Below are 15,656 nucleotides of genomic sequence, written 5' to 3' on the forward strand. Positions count from 1 at the left end.
CGTGTAAATACAAAAATCCAAACATAACGTTCAGACTATCACGGCGGATCTGTCGGTAACGTCGTCGGCATAGCCTGTCCTTTGCAGATCATCTGTACGCTGTATTTACATACTTGGGGGAGAGTGTTTTGTGCGGAGGCTATTTTTACCCCGCATACTTTCCAGGCCGTGTGGGCCCTGGGTGCGGTGCTGCCCGCGCCGCCGCTGGGGCAGGGGCGCTCAGAAAGTCTGAGGAATTCGCTTACCGTCGTTCTTTAAAACTTCTCCATTTAAGAAAATCGATGAGCGAACCCGTGCCGGTACCTCGCCTGCCGGAGCGCGGCCGGCCCTATCTGATGCCCCCCCCCCCCCCCCCCCGCAAGCCGGGGGCGCCGGGCGGCTCCCCCTCCTTCCCACCCCCGCGGCCCCCGGCGCGGCGGGCGGGGCGGGGCGGGGAGCGGGGCGCGCCCGTCCGGCGCGATCCAGTCCGGGATTTGGCTCCGCCTCCGGCGGCGGAGCGCGTCCCAGTGACAGGGCGCGGGAGCCCGGCAGTGGAGGGAGGCAGGGCACGGCACGGCGCAGCCCGCTCCCATCCGCGCCCGGCGCCGCTCAATGACCGCGAGCCGAGGGCTGGCAGCGACTCCGCTCTCCCGCCGCGGCGCGCAGCGTGCCTCCAGCCTAGGAGTTTTCCTGAAGCAGCCTTCCCACCAGGAGCACTTTTGGTAGAAAGGGAGCAGGACGAGACCCTGAAATGACTTACCTCCTAAGACACGACTGAAGGGGACTTACTGGAGTGGAACCGTAGTGGAATTTGGGTTTGCAGAGGAGTTGCTAACGCTTTTTTTCCCCCCCCTCTTCCCTCCCCCTTTTCTCCCATCATTGGAAATGAACAAATTGCATTTGCAATTCAGAAAGTAGAAATATTAAATTTTCCATCCCTCAGGAAGCACACATGTAGTAATGACAAAGGATTGCAAAGGAGAGAGTGGCACCAGTTTCCCAGAGAGATCCCCTTAAATGGATTACTAAATGGGACACTACAGCAGCTAGTTCTGTCCTCTAGCTGCCTAGATACATGCACCGAAAAGGTACAGTACTCCCCTGTCCTATCTGTATCTGATGCTTCGGGGTTGCTCGGAAGGAAGGCTCCTGGGTCGCCTCGGCAGGCTCGGGAGGAGTGAGGATGGTGTGGTTTAAGGTTGGCTGCTGCTTTCTGTCTCCACAGCGTTTGCAGCGCCTAGGGGAGGAGGAGAAGAGCCGCCTGCAAGTGCATACGCTGCGCTTGCTGTTGCCACTTCCCAGGCATTTCGTGGCTTCGCCTTTCTTTTCTTTTTTCGTCTTTTTCCTCCGCCCGGCCGCTGAATGCGCTGGCGTTTCTCGCGGGCCGGGCGCGCAGGCTGGAGCGGAGCGGGCTGCATGCGTGGCGCGGCGCTGCGCTCCGCCGGCCCCGCGCCCGGCCGGCGGAGGGGCCGCGGCTGCCAGCCCCGCTGCGCGGCGGCGGGCCGGGCCGCTGCGGCCGCCGCACCCGCGGGAGGGCCGGGCCGGGCCCGCGTCGGAGCGGGGAGAGTCTTTGTTGCGGGGACAATGTGGGCGCCCCGCACGTCCGCGGGCTCCGCCGTGTTACGCGGGGGGGCCGGGCCGTGTGTATTGTTCCAGGCTGGCGGCGCGTCCGGGGCAGAGGGGCCGGAGCCTCGGAAAGCCGCGCTGAGCGGAGCCCCGGGCGCGGCGGCGGCAGGGGCAGCGCCGCTGCCGCGGGCTTTGTTCGCCAGCGCGGGGCCGGGGTCGGGGCCGCGGCGCGCCCCCCCCCGCCCGGGCGCCGTCCCCCGCCGGCCGCGGCAGCGCCGCCGCCTCGACCCCGCTGCGCCGCGGGGCGTGCGGGACGGGGCTGCCCTCCGGGCTGCGCGGGAGAAGGGTGGCTCTCCGGCACGGCTGCTCCCCGCCCCTTTCTGCCGGGCGCTGTCAGCCGCTCCCCGGCGGGGCGATGGCGATGGCGGGGCGGGCAGCGCCGCCGGCCCCGGCTCCGGCCGGCAGCGGCGAGAGGGCACCCCGCGGGCCGGCCGCCCGCGCAGCGCCGAGCCGCGCCGCGACGGCCGGGAGCGCCGCGGGGCAGCCGGACTGCTCGGCCCTTGCCCGCCGCCCCTGCCCTGTCGCCGCCTCCCTCCTCGCTCCAGCCCCGGGGGAACCGGCCGAAACGGCGGAAAAAAGAAAGTTTCTCTAACGGGGAGTAACAGGGACACAATGGTGCTCTCGTTCGGCGCGGCCCTCCCCCGAGCGCTGCCGGGCTGACCGGCACCGCGCACCCCCACCGGGCGCTGCCCTTGGCGGGGGCCGCGGCGGGGCGCCTCCTCGCCGGGGAGCCTGCCGAGGGGAGGGACATCCCCTCCCCCCGGTTTCCCCGTGTGTGCACGAGCATGGAAAGCCCCCACTTGAGAGGAACGTGCGCTTAGTGCTCTGGCCGCGAATTTGCATGAGCCGGCGCGGGAGCCTGCAGATCCCCCCGCGCTGTCTCCCTGCCCGCCGGTGCCGCGGGGGCGCGGGGCCGAGCCGGGGGGAGGGGCGGCGGGGCCGCCGGCGCGCGGAGCCCTCGCCGCCGGCCAACGGTCGCCGCCGGCCAACGGTCGCCGCCGCCGCGGGCGGCCCGGCCCGGCCCGGGGAGGGCAGGGAAAGTTTGGGTCTCGGCGTGTGGAGAACGTACCTGCTGCTTGGTGGGGACTGGCTGTCACATCGCCGTGCTGCCCGGGGCAGCTGTTTCCCGGGGAGGTGGGGGGAAACCCGCGGCTCTGGCGGGCATCCAGGTGGCGGGTTAAAGGAGAAAGCAAGCACGGATGGACCCGGGCTGCTTTAGTGGAGATGTCCGCGTAACCGTGACCGCAGCGTTTTTCGTGTATGGCTATTCTGAGGGTGAGTCGTAATGCAGTAATTGCTGGGTTTTCCTTAGGCTGGGTTTTTCTCTTCCTGCTCTTGCCCGCTTGTTTAGAGGGAAATTTGCTCGCTTTTTTCCTCTCCTGTGCTAATTGCTGCTTCTGAAGTTTGTAAACCTGTGCGCTGGTGCCAGCGTCTGTGTAGTGTGCGTCTTCAGTTGCTCTGTACACAGAATTGTTTTGCTAACAGAACTGCAAAAATACAGGCTTTAGCTGTGCTTTAATTGTTGAAAAAAAAGCTAGTTCCTGACTCTGCAAGGTGAATGCTTGCTCCTCCAGGGGGGCACACACAGACTGCAGGTGTTGGTATAATGAAGAGCTAAATCTCCCCAACCGTTTTCTGTCACAGGGCTTCTTGCAGTAGCTTATTACTTGACATACATTCTGCTAACTTGTATTTAGTATCAGCCAGCACTAATATTAATTACTAATTTTATCTCAAATATAGTGAGAAAATCACATATCTAGCTACTCTGCCTTTGCAAAAGTAATTTCAGTGACTGTGTTTGGTTTGCATTCGTTTAATCTAAGTGTCATTCAGTGACCCTTTCTCGTGTGAGTAGTCTTGGCAGGTAAATCCTTTGGCATCAACGTGAGAAAGTCCAGCAGAGTCAGGCTCCTTTAATCACATAACTCATGGAGATTTTGAGGAGTGTGTGGCATCTCTCTGTAAGATTTATGCAACTGTTATCATGTTCAGGGTTTCCTTTGCTGTTTGTTTTCAGACTGGAAAAGCAAAAGGGTCTTGCTCTGGTTAACTTCTCTTTTTTTAATAAGACTAATCTAGTGTATTGTGAGGAAAATTGGGTCTGTTCCAGCAAACCCCTTTCTTCATGGAATAGTTTCATTCATGTTTGAATGGAAATACTAACTTCAGTAAGATCAGGAAGGTTTGTCACCCTTCAAAAAAGTACAGTTGCCAAGGCATTTCACTGTCTATGCTATAATTTTATCCAAAAGGAACTCGTTTTTAATATATAACTTCTCATAAAATATAATACAAAGAGAAAACATCCTAACTCTTTTTAAACTCAGACAATTTCCTATGCATAAAAATGCTGATCTCAGTTTTCCAACAGTCATTATTGAAGAAAATCTCCTTCTGACTTTATGGAAGTTTAGTTCGGGAGCAGACTGCCCAGCTGAGGTTTTTGTCTGAATGCAAAATGGATTTTAACGATAATAATTAATAGCATTAAGTATACTTGCAATGTTTACTTTTCATGTAGTAGGAATCGAATGCCTGAAGCATGGGTGAATATTCTGAGGGAGAATGAATTACATGGTCACAGATGTTCTGTATATTCTCAATTAGTCTACATTAAAACTGTATATATTTACTTCCAATGGCAAAATCAATCTTATCAGCTAAACAGTACTACTTGAAGCAAAAAATAATTGGGCAGTAACATCTACGAGAAACATTTAGTTGACACCTCTAGCTACTTGAAGATGAAAGTAGAGATTAGCAATAGTCCCCTCTTAATGTTTGTAAATTGAGGATTGCAGTTATTGCAGTTTGAGGCTGAAGGAGGTAGGTCAGGCTAAAGATAAATAAGGAGTTGCCTTCATTAAACTGGGGGGGGGGGAGAGGGAGAAAAGGAGAAAGATCAAATTAATGACCTGTGATAAATCCAGAATAGAACTGTTTGCATTAAAAAGGAAGTAGGTGATTGTGAACTTGTTTGTGCATGTTTTGTGAAGGGAAGGGGAAATTTGTCATCTTGTTTTGAAGAGCCATACATAAATACACATGAAAGGAGTTCACATAGTTTACAGCAGGGAAGACATAAAATGTTTTAGGGTTAAATTGACCTGAGCTAATACATGCCTCGCATCTAACTTGTGTTCAGGAATACATTGTTACGCTATGCAAACAAATGTTTTTTGTATAGTACCTGATTCCCATCCGCTATAGCAGAGTGCTGAAAGCAAACAAGAGAGTAAATCCTGGAAAATAGCATTCTACTATATTATACCAGTATATGCAAGAAGGAAGTTGAACCATACAAAAACAGAAGTTCTCACTATCCTCATTTGATACAGATCCTGCAATATTTTAGCCACTACTATTCCCTCATTAAGGAGGTACATTCTTAGTCCTTACTTGCTTAGTTTTACTCAAATTAAAGTCTTGCGAAAGTAACCGTGTTCCCTTCCCTTCCCCCCCCCCCCTTCCCCAGGTAATTTTATGAGAGTAAAGGCAGTTGCTCAAGTATTTTTCAAATAGGGAAGGTTTTTTATGTTTAGGTCCTAGTCTGAAAATACTGTTCTCCAGTAAGAATCAGTCTTTACAGAGGACCTGAAACTATGGTGCAAGTACTTTTGCTGTGGATCAGACCTTTAATGTTAATTCAGACCTAGATCTGAGTGTTCTGGAGTAAGTGGTATCTGACTCAGGTCTACAACAAATTGTGGCAAACTTCCTGTCACCCTTTTGCATGACAGTGATGGGAAAATGGGAGGAAAAAGCAATGCTTTCCACTGGTGATCCTTTCAGTATTATATCATCGTTAATTCTGTTTATCAGCATTACTCTGAGGTGGATGAGGCATATATGGAGATAATCTTGGCAGTAAAATACAGCCAGTATTAGTATGGAGTCCAGTTGGTGACCAACAACATACAGCAAAAATGAACAGTGATTAGAGACAAGGTCAGGCAGCTGGGGGAAACTCCAGGCGTGAGCCTGAAAGCTCTCTATAGCAATATTTTTATTATCAGCCTTGCCAAACAGCTTATATGTGTGTAGGGTCTGGGGAAGCAGAAGTGAACCTCCTAGTTCAGGTGCAACATTGGCAGAACAGCATTTGCGTGTCTTTTTTTTTTATCTTTTTTCCTTATATGCTTTCTTCTGATATAACTGAACCATTATTCATTACGGTGGAAGTAACCGAATGTTAGCATTTATACAGTGTTCCGGGATCTTTAATTGTCCACAGTGAACAAGACCTTGGGTTTAAGTCTTGCCTGTAACATGGCAAGTATGGCAGCACAGCATCAAGGCATTGCTTAAGGATTTAAAGGGAAGAGTGCCACCTACTGTGTCGCAATTATACATACTGCATGTCTTCTGGAGTTCCCAAGCTACTCACTTGCCTATCCCATTTTAGCCACTGGAAGATGTAAAAGGATTTAAAATTTAAAGTGAGAACTGAACAGGAACTGAGAAAAAAAACTTTAGAAGAAAAGAGGTGTGCACCCACCACATTGGAATAATCAGAAGGTCTTGGAAGTGGTCCATTTAAAAGATATGCGTAGAGGCATTTGCTATTTTGTCACTTCAGACTCATAAAAGCTGCTAATGGTTAATTATGGGGCCACAGGAAATCGGAAAGGGAATGAGATGTCTGTGCCTTTCCCCATAAAATAATCATATTCTCAGCTTTTGTGCACCAGATGAACCTAAATGACGCTGCCAGACTTATGACCTCCAAAATCTAAAGTTTAGCTCCAGCTATAGTTTTTAAAAAATGGAAGATACCACTTTTAAAACAGGAAGACGAAAATGAGAAAAACCCTACATGCATTATCCCATAATTTGCTGCAAAATCTTTTGATAGTGAAGTCTTCCATAGTATGGAATTGCAGTTATTTATCAGCCAAAAGGAGGGGAATACTATGCTGTGTGGGAATACAGAGACATTTTTGTATGAAAGGAATGTTTCCCCGATCCCCAAAGTGTTTCTGTAGTGGCTGAAATAGAGATGTAAAATGAAGTAGATAAACCAGCTATTAACAGAACTGCCAGTTGCTGTATCTCTAAAGTGAAGACATATGGTAATTCACTGCATTCAGTGATGACCTTTCCTTTAAAACTATTGTTAATAATAGCCATTTCTATATACAGTATTTACACCAGATACTTGAAATTCACATGTCATGGACTACCCCATGCCTTTTTTTTTTTTTTTTAAATTAAGCTACTGACCAAACTGCTACTGAGGAACTCCCAACAAAAATACGGTTTTACAACATTCATGCCGTGCTGAAGTTAAAGAGAGTTTCCGGGGACAGATGCACAGCATTGCAGCATATTACGTGACACGGAAGCATGTGCACTATCCTCAGTAAAGGAAGCCCTTGGCTCCTTCTCCCTCACCCTCCCCAGGTAAAGCTCTGCCTCAGCATGCCTTCACTGAACGGTTATACCCTTACTGCTAGGGGTTTAAGAAAGAAAAGTTCCTATATCTTTATAGTGGCTGGAGCCAGTTGCCTTCAGTGAAAAATCTCATGTTTATGGAAGTGGAAAAAAATACAGAATATTTTTTATTATGTCATTTCACCTTAGTCTGAGACCACCTAGTGGATGAAGACCACAATACTAGTATTTTTTACTGGAGATAATAATGGAAATTTGATTATGCACTTTTAAAAAAAAGTATTCCTAACCTCTCATCGATTTTGCAATGGCTCTGACAGACTCACGGGGCCTTCTAGTAGTGCAAATGACTGTGTCCCGGTTCAGCAAGTGAAGAAGTACTCACTGATATGAATCCCCAACACATTGGGAAAATTGCGTCCAAATATATTCTGACTGCAGCATTGTTTTGACTTTATCTCTGGCTCCTCAGATTCACTCAGATGTTCTAGATACTGAGTGTTCTTACATAGCCATTCTTACAAAGCCATTCTTATGTATGGCTTTGATACAGTCAGATGGGAAATTTGCTGTATTGGTTCCTTCATCATTGTTAGTGAATGTTTATCCATTACTTGCATTGGAGGCAGCTGATCACTGTAATGTTAATAGGAATTTGAAGTTTATAGTTCCGTAGAATATTTCTTTCAGAAGAAAAAAAATGCCGTTTTGTTGATGCTTTTTGAAATCTACTTTTTATTGGTAGATTGAGATGAATTCTATGCTAATTCCTCTTGCATTCTTGAATTATGGCCTAGCTCAGCACTGTCGCTGGGATCTTCATCTATTAATCATGGAAGCTGCTTTCTTATTCGGTTGCCATAGTTTCAGTGCCTCAGATAGTGTTGGGGTGCCTTGGGAAAGGCTTGAGATATACTCGGACTTGCAAGCCTTGCAGTTATTTTGGCAGTAGTAGTGCTCTGAAAGAACAGAAAACAGCATCCAACATTATTCAGAGTTGGATTAAAAGAGAGAACTTCTGGTTATGTCTCTCTGGACCTTGTTATGTGAACATCCAGCTGATATTTACTCCCTAGATTTGCTTCTTGTTTTGTCTTGCTGGTAAAAATGTACAGTTCAGAGACTAATGGCTACCTTTATCTATTGCAAGAAAGGCTTTTCATTAGTACTTCTGAAAAATGGTTGGGTAAATTAGGGCATGTAGGGTTTCCTAAGCAATCCAGGTAATTTGTTTTACATTCTCTTTTAACCTAGCTACATGCAACATGACATCATATTTGAGACTGAGTGAATGTTTATTGTTTCCATTGTTACCTTAAATTTAGCCTTTTTCCTCCGTGTCCAATGACAATAACTACCCTTTTGTTAGCTGCAGAGCTACAAAGAAGAAAAGGGGAAGTAAACTTTTGTCAGACCGAACTAGCGCTCTTTCAGCACTGTGTTGGCATTGGTAGTATTTTTTTTTAATAATGTTTCAATATCTTTTCACAAATTTAGCATTAAAACTTGCATACTTTTAGAAATGCAAAGCTGTAAGCAGTCAGGAGTAGCTTGTTTGACAATTGAGAGAAGTGGTAAAGTAGTAAATGGGTCAAATAAGAAAGTAGCTGGAAGACTGACTTTTCCATGTAGTGTTGAATATTAATTGTTTTCTGTTAGTTGTACACAATATAAAATAACGCACAGACATCTTTCACTAAGCATATCATCGTCCTTCTTTCCCCATTGAAAAAAAAATTTTCATTGCTTCCCTGTGAGCTGGAGTAAGCAGATATTTAAATCCCATTTCTTTTGCAGTTTATTTTCCAGTATCTCAAGAATTAAGTGATTCCCTCCAGTTTTAACAAAGCAATTTGGTTCTTGCATAGATAAGCTTGATAGGTATTTTCTGATCACAAAAAAAGCCTTTAAAATTCACATAAAGCAGAGAATCATGTTAAAAGCTGTGCAGTTTAGGTTAAAGAAATCAATATAATTGGAACTAATCTGGAAAATTAGCTACTTTTTAACTTTCAAATAGTTAGCTCTCATTCAAAGATGAGCTTGAAAGCTTCAGTTTGGGATTTTTTTACCCAGTCTTGTCATTTTTCCAACGGGATCAATAAGCAGATTGGGAATGTGTGCTTGCTATTTGTAATTGACATCCAGGAGTCCGACCAAAGGAACAATTTCAAAGTACAAGAATTTCATATGAATTTTAAACATAACAAAGCTTTGCCTGCTGGTAGATACACAGAATATCCCTATTTGTAATTTTGCACTCTCACATAGTATGAGGTTTCTATTTTATGGTCTGACTTTTTTATAGTCTATTGTATGTGCGTATTGTATATGAAGTTAAGCCAAAACATTTTCCTGCTAAACCCACAACATATATGTATATACACTGTGCTAGTTTGACAGTCTGATAGGGCAAATAATATGCCCCGGTCAATTTGCAGTTCCCTTTGGAAGGGAATATCTTGGGTCAAAAGCTGTAGCAGTACAAATTCAGTTGTATATTTTTCTCAGAATTTGTAGTACTCTAGTTTCAGGTTAGATGTAGGATCATTCTGTTTAGAAATGAATTTAAGCAGTTCTGTAAGGTATCTTTGTACTTTCAATTAACATTAATGTTTTTTATTACTTATCATTTTTTATGTCCAGGATACTGAGGTGTGTAAGGGTAAGTGTATAGTCAGTATAGAGGCCCAATCTTGTCCCTGTTGGAGAGAAAAGTAGTGTGTCTGCTGACATCTCAGCAGCAAACCCTTATTCCATTCACAGTTCAATATAGTTCATTCAGTTTATTTATGGTTGGTCATAAGAGTTCATCTGCATCCCCAGGCAGCTGAATTTTAGCAACAGGTCTTCTGAGCTCATCAAGAAAAGACAAAAATTATTTCTGGGAGAGTAACTATTACATTTTTATCTGTTTTGCGAAGCTTACACACGTTGAATAGCATCTTGCCGCCTGAATATTCCTGGAAAGCTGAAAATTGACTTGGACTTCATGGGTATGGAGGGGCATGAGAGGGAAGAAGGGTCTCCCTCCCTCTGCCACAGAGCGCCCCTGTAGACGCATCCCGTCACTTGGGTGCACGCAGCATTAACGCCTGAGCCCTGCACGTTTGTTTCTGTTGCTTTGGGGCCAGTGGACGGGGAGGACTGAGGGGAAAGGAAGCTGAAGCCTTTGCCTTGGCTCTGCTTCTCCAGTGCTTTCGCCAGTGCGGCTTGAGTCTGCTTGGGAAGTACTGCAGTTGTAACTGGCACAGGCCAAAGCAGGAAACTACTACATCCTATCCTTAAATGCCAGAGCAAGAAAAAAGGTGGGACACCTTTGTGCCTTCTAGAGGTGCCATTTTTCACTTGCCCTGCGTACAGAGTACAGCTGCATGCCTGTTGCTTGATTGCTGTTCTGTGGCAAAGCAGAGGCTGAGTCCAACAGGGTTATCTTTCTTGAGTAGTATTGCACTCCATGAGCGTGGCTAAATGTAGCCTGATAATTGATTCAGAATGCTTTTTTTATTATACAGAGAGAATCACAAACTTTAACTGCCATCTTGAAGCTCAGGTCATTCTTTATACTACCGGCTTTTCATCATAATTCTAATCTTTGCTAATGAAAGCAGGGCATAGAGCATTAAAATCAACTTCTGAATTTGGTTTTCTGTATGAACAAAAACTTGGTTCTGTCTCTATAAACTTCTAATAGCATTCAACCCTTCAGCTTCCAAATAATTTGTATTTAATTATGAGTGTTCAGCTTTTGCAATTATTACTTAGTGATTTTAACTATCTTAATTAAAAGTTACAGAAGTTAAATTTATTTTTAATATTTGCTGTCATCTGCTATAGGAAGGTGATTATATAACATCATTTTCCAGAACTGTGTCCACCCAGTCAGATTTTTTTAAAATAAAAATACATTGTGCAGAAGATTTTTCTTCTTGGAAAAGAATTAGAGAGGCGAGTCATTTCAGATTTTGCGAAGAAGTGAGACAAAAAACTTTTTATAGTGATTCTTTGGGATCTAAATGCTTTTCTTTCCTGGTAAAATGATTCCTGAATAGGAATTTTGTTTTCCTTTACAAAGAAATTAAGAATCAAATCTTTAAAGAGCTGTTGTGGGAAAAGGAAAGGTTTTGCATGAGCTACTACACTTTTTCATTATTATCTGCAAGGTGTTTCCTTTTATTTCTGTTGCAGGGAAGTTCAGCATGTTCAGATACGCTGATTAATTCCGTCACGAGAGGCATATGTTGTAGGGTGGTGTCTTCTTTTTTTGCTTTATCCTGTTCTGAGCATAAGACCTAGAGATACTGCCAGAACACTTCCTTTCCCAAGATGTACAAGAAAAAAAGGGGGGGGGGGGGGGTCCTGTTCTTGCTCATGTGTGTGTAGTCCGAAGGCATATTTAGCCAACCTGGAGCTAATAGCCTGAAGGTGTGAAATGAAGGCTGCTGACTGACTGGCTGACTGTGAGAATAATACTATTTTCATCTGTCAGAACATTTTTCTTAGTGTACTGCATATACACATAAAAGTATCAGGAAAAAAAATTTTAAAAAGCAAAGTGTCTGTAATGCAGTGAGTTCTCTGACACAAATTCTGAGTCCATTTCAGCACACCCTTTATGTTTTTGTCTGTTTTTTTTGGGGGGGGGGGGTTTGTTCATCTATGTTTATGTGGTAAGCTGTCTTGTGTAGCTGAAATCCTGGAGGTGACATCATTTGCAAAAAACACATATAGCACCCAACTCAAGTGTTGTTTATGTGAGAAAGGCAGTTAGCTTGACCCTTTCTGGTAACATGGTGTTGCAACTAAATGCTGCTGATGTGCCGAAGAGGGGTGGAAAATGTAGGTCGCATAACGACTGCTAATGTCAGAGAAGGGATTTGTAAGAATGCTTGCGCTGATTTACCTTGAACAGCAAATCAGTTCCTTAGGCTTTTTTTTTTTTTCTTTCCATAAGTGGTCACTACTCAGTTTTAGTGTAAAACGGTTCAATGAATTCATTGTTGTCACAGTCAAAGAACCTAAAGAGCTTTTCAAAACCTGGAACACCTACAAGGGTACTCACACCACTGTTTTTTCAGGACTAATTCTGACCACCTCCTTTGTGCCAGACTCCTAAGATCTGAATACTGGGGTTCCCTGCTATAAAATTCTATTCAAACAAATTGCTTTAACTTACATGAGTATTGTCATCAGAACCAATTACATCACTCATGTAAGTAAGTGCAGAGCTGCTGGGCTGAGGCATGAAAATATGGGTTAGCAGGATCTAACATTTGATCTCTTAACATCAAACAGACAAAATGAGGGCACAGTTTTGCTTCAGATTACACATCCATATTTATTTCACCCAGCATGGGATTTGTCTAAAAAGGCCCAATGTAACTCATTCGTATCAGTGACAGAACTCTTTCTGACTTCAACAGTTGCTGTTAATTCCTGAAATCTAACATATTTGGAAGAAATCAGCTCATGAGCAAATGAATATCAAAACCGTCAAGAAGGCGTTGTTCTGCAGAACACAAGGGTATGTTGATGAACTGGTATTTTAGCTTGAAGAGTTTAGGACTGGAACTTTTTCAAAAGTAAAACATCAGAAAACATATTATAGTAGCAAGACTGGAATGCCACTCCACAATTTTGTTTTCCTTTTCTAGACAAACATCTTGTAATAACCTGTTGTAATAATTAATTGGATTTAAAAAAGGGTTCCATAGGAATGAACCAAATATATTTACATAAATACATTTAGTGTGTGGTAGTGTGTGTGTGTGGGGGGGGGGTCTTAAAGGTTTCTACAAGCAGAATTTACTTAGAGTTCATTGCCTTTTTCATTAGTTGTATTGCAGAATCTGGAAAAGGGAGCAAGTAACTTTTCTTACTCTTCTATAATGGCATTAGAAATTGCTAAAGATTTCAAGAGGAGAAAAAAAAAAACTATCACCTTATGATAAAGTTCATAAATCCAGTGGTAAAGCTACAACTCATAATATACTGTGTAAATAAACAGAAGAAGGGCTTGGTCACATTTTTGTGCTGAAAGTGAGTCTCTTTAACTGTTTTTACAGTTTTGTGTACTGGGCTGTTTACATTGTCAAAGCTAATAGGAAAATACACTTTTCTTTTTCTTTTACATGTAGCCTGCCCTCTTGTGTTTATAAATCTCAGTGCAGACGCTTCAGGTAGCCAGATGATTCCTAGGGTAGTGAAAACAGTGGGGAAAAAAAACAGGAAATGATAGACGCAAGCCATACTCTTCAAAGACCCTGAAATGCATTGTCTTGCTGTTTACAGTATAAGAAGCAATATAGTTTACAGTTTTCTTCTGTAAAGACATTTGAAAGTGGGTTAGCCAAATGGACGTGCAGAAAAGCTCTAGGAGCCAATTCACAGCAATGGGTAAAGGCCATAAAGCATATAATTAAAGTGAGACATGCTGCCTACATGAGGAATTGCTAATAAGATTCTTTTACAGTTTTCATGTCTCAGTCCTGCTTTTACAGAAAATAAATTCATGTTTAGTTTCAGTAGTTGCACAATTTTGCTCAGCCCTACAGGATAGAGAAGAAAATCAAACTATGCAAGTGCAACCAGTTGAACACAAAATAATACAATTTGCACTGAGAAGAAACCATGTCTGTGCATATTAGCAAAGCAGTTTCTCAGGTTGACATTCTCTCAGTCTGTCTTGAGCTCTGGTTCTTTTTTATGATTATTAAAAAACTAAGTAGTAAAAGGGAGTCTAAAAGCATAGATGGAGACAAATTAGTTAGATTTTTTGAGAAAGAAGGAAAGATAGAGATTCCAGGTCCTTTAAACAATTCTTTTTTTTCTGTTCAAACAAGAGTTTCAAAATTGCTCCAAGCTATTAAATAGTTTCTGGCAGTAGTCCTAGCACTTGCCCTTACTCAGATGAAGTAAGATTTCTCTAGCTCAAAAGAGTATTTATTTACTCTTATGTGTAAAGAGCTTCTAGAATTTTGAAAAATATATAAAGTTTTTGTAAAATGCAGAAGAGTAGACTGCAGCAGCTGTATATTGTGCAAGTGTTTAGTAGAATAAAGAAATGGTAACTCCTGTAATTCTTCATTTTAAATGTAATTTAGAATTCAGCTAGAGATGGGTTTGACCCACATATTCAGGGCCATTTTAATTTTCATTTTTCCAATCCAGGTTTTAACTACATGAGAAACAGCATTTGGATTTGGGTTTTGCCTCAAGTCAATCCTATGTGAACTCGGTTATTTTTAAACATTTCATTTGTGTCTTGCTGAGATGCAAAATCTTTCAGCCTACATGTAGTTCATTTTCTTAAATACAGTCATATTTTGGATGCAGAATAAGAAAATGGAGGTTAAGGTAGTGGTTCTTTTAGCTATCCTGTAGTGACTTTAAGCATTTAGGACTCAAGCCCAAGCTCAAGTCCTAACAAAAATGACTTGGAGGGGTTAGCAATTTTTTGTTGTTGTTGTTCTTTTACTTCAAAACAAGATCCCCACAGAGAGAAGCTTATGTTTTGGTGTAATTCTGCTCCAACTCCTGCTGATCTCTTGATCTGCCCAGGCTCGTAAGAAATCTGCAGAAGGGCACAGCGGAATACTCACAATGTCTATGGTCATGTGTTGATTCTGCACCCCTTTATTTGCCCTTTGGCTTTAGCGCTGTGCCTCCACTGAATCCCTTTTTCCAGGGTGCAGTCTTCTGGGCACTGCTGCAAACTGTCCCACAGAAGTGGATTCCCAGTTGGAGGAGACATTTTAGAGAAGGTGAGGTGTCTGTATTTGTGTCCTGCGATTGCTCTAGGGGCAGATCATTTAGGAGCTTTTTCTTGCTTATGACCCTGGTTCACACCTTCGCATTCCACTCAGTCCACACCTCAGTCACACATCTGTAAGCCTGCAGGTGGTTTTAGACCACATCTTCGGGAGAAGGCTGCTGGCAAGCAGCCGGCCTTTTGTGTGAAAGGAAGGGGATACATTCACAAAGGAGTCTCTCTGTTCTTTAGTCTCATTGCTCAGGTCTCACTTTTTTTTTTTTAATAAAATACATCGTGTGTGTTTAGAATGTGCCATAGCTAAAGTGTTGAGAGACTCGGAACAGAAACAGCTCAGATGCGTGCATAAGTCAAATGTGCCAAAGGAATTATGAAAACCTCCAAGCTTTCTTTTTCTGGGTACGCCATGAAGGTGATGCATTAGGGCAGGGAAATCCATCTGTGAATATGGATGTTGCCGGATTACTACACTTGCACCTGTTACCTGCGGGTAAGCCAGGCCTTTCAGTCCAGGCATTTGTTTATTTAGATTTATACTTTGTTCTAGCTATGGGTTTGGAGAAGTTAAGACTGAAACAGCCTCCATTTTTTTTCTCAATACAAACCGCAGACTTTCTAGGGAGGTTGTATATTGGAAAGGTCGTTGGATTTTCAGTGTGACCAACAGAAGGTGAGAAGAGGTGGAGAATGTGTTACAGCATCAGGCTTCCTATGGAGGGCTGCTGGAGCAGCCCCAGTGCTGCAGCCACGGCATTAGCTCCTGCCCTGCTGTTTGGGTCTCGCAGGCCCTGATGATGAGGAAAGGTGGTTTCTGTGACCATGCAGCACAGTTAGGAAGAAATGGAGGAGACACTGAGTGAAAAGGAAACTCATGTTCATAGGC

General features: G+C 44.1%; 1 protein-coding gene across 6 annotated transcripts in view; it reads left to right on the plus strand.

Annotated features, from left to right (window-relative positions):
• Nucleotides 1–484: 484 nt before the first annotated feature.
• The window catches only part of LOC112985817 (semaphorin-6A), a 118,365-nt gene continuing 103,193 nt past the window's right edge, over nt 485–15,656 (plus strand). For 2 of the 6 annotated variants that reach the window (XM_064500544.1, XM_064500545.1), the window contains exon 1: nt 486–1,067. The gene's annotated coding sequence lies outside the window, so the exon portion shown is untranslated. Of the gene's footprint in view, nt 1,068–2,616; nt 2,881–12,425; nt 12,527–15,656 lie in introns of those variants that run through there. The other 4 variants (XM_064500542.1, XM_064500543.1, XM_026104722.2 and 1 more) reach the window with 4 other exon arrangements.

The sequence above is a fragment of the Dromaius novaehollandiae genome, chromosome W (genome assembly GCF_036370855.1).
Source record: "Dromaius novaehollandiae isolate bDroNov1 chromosome W, bDroNov1.hap1, whole genome shotgun sequence".
Taxonomy (NCBI): Eukaryota; Metazoa; Chordata; class Aves; order Casuariiformes; family Dromaiidae; genus Dromaius; species Dromaius novaehollandiae.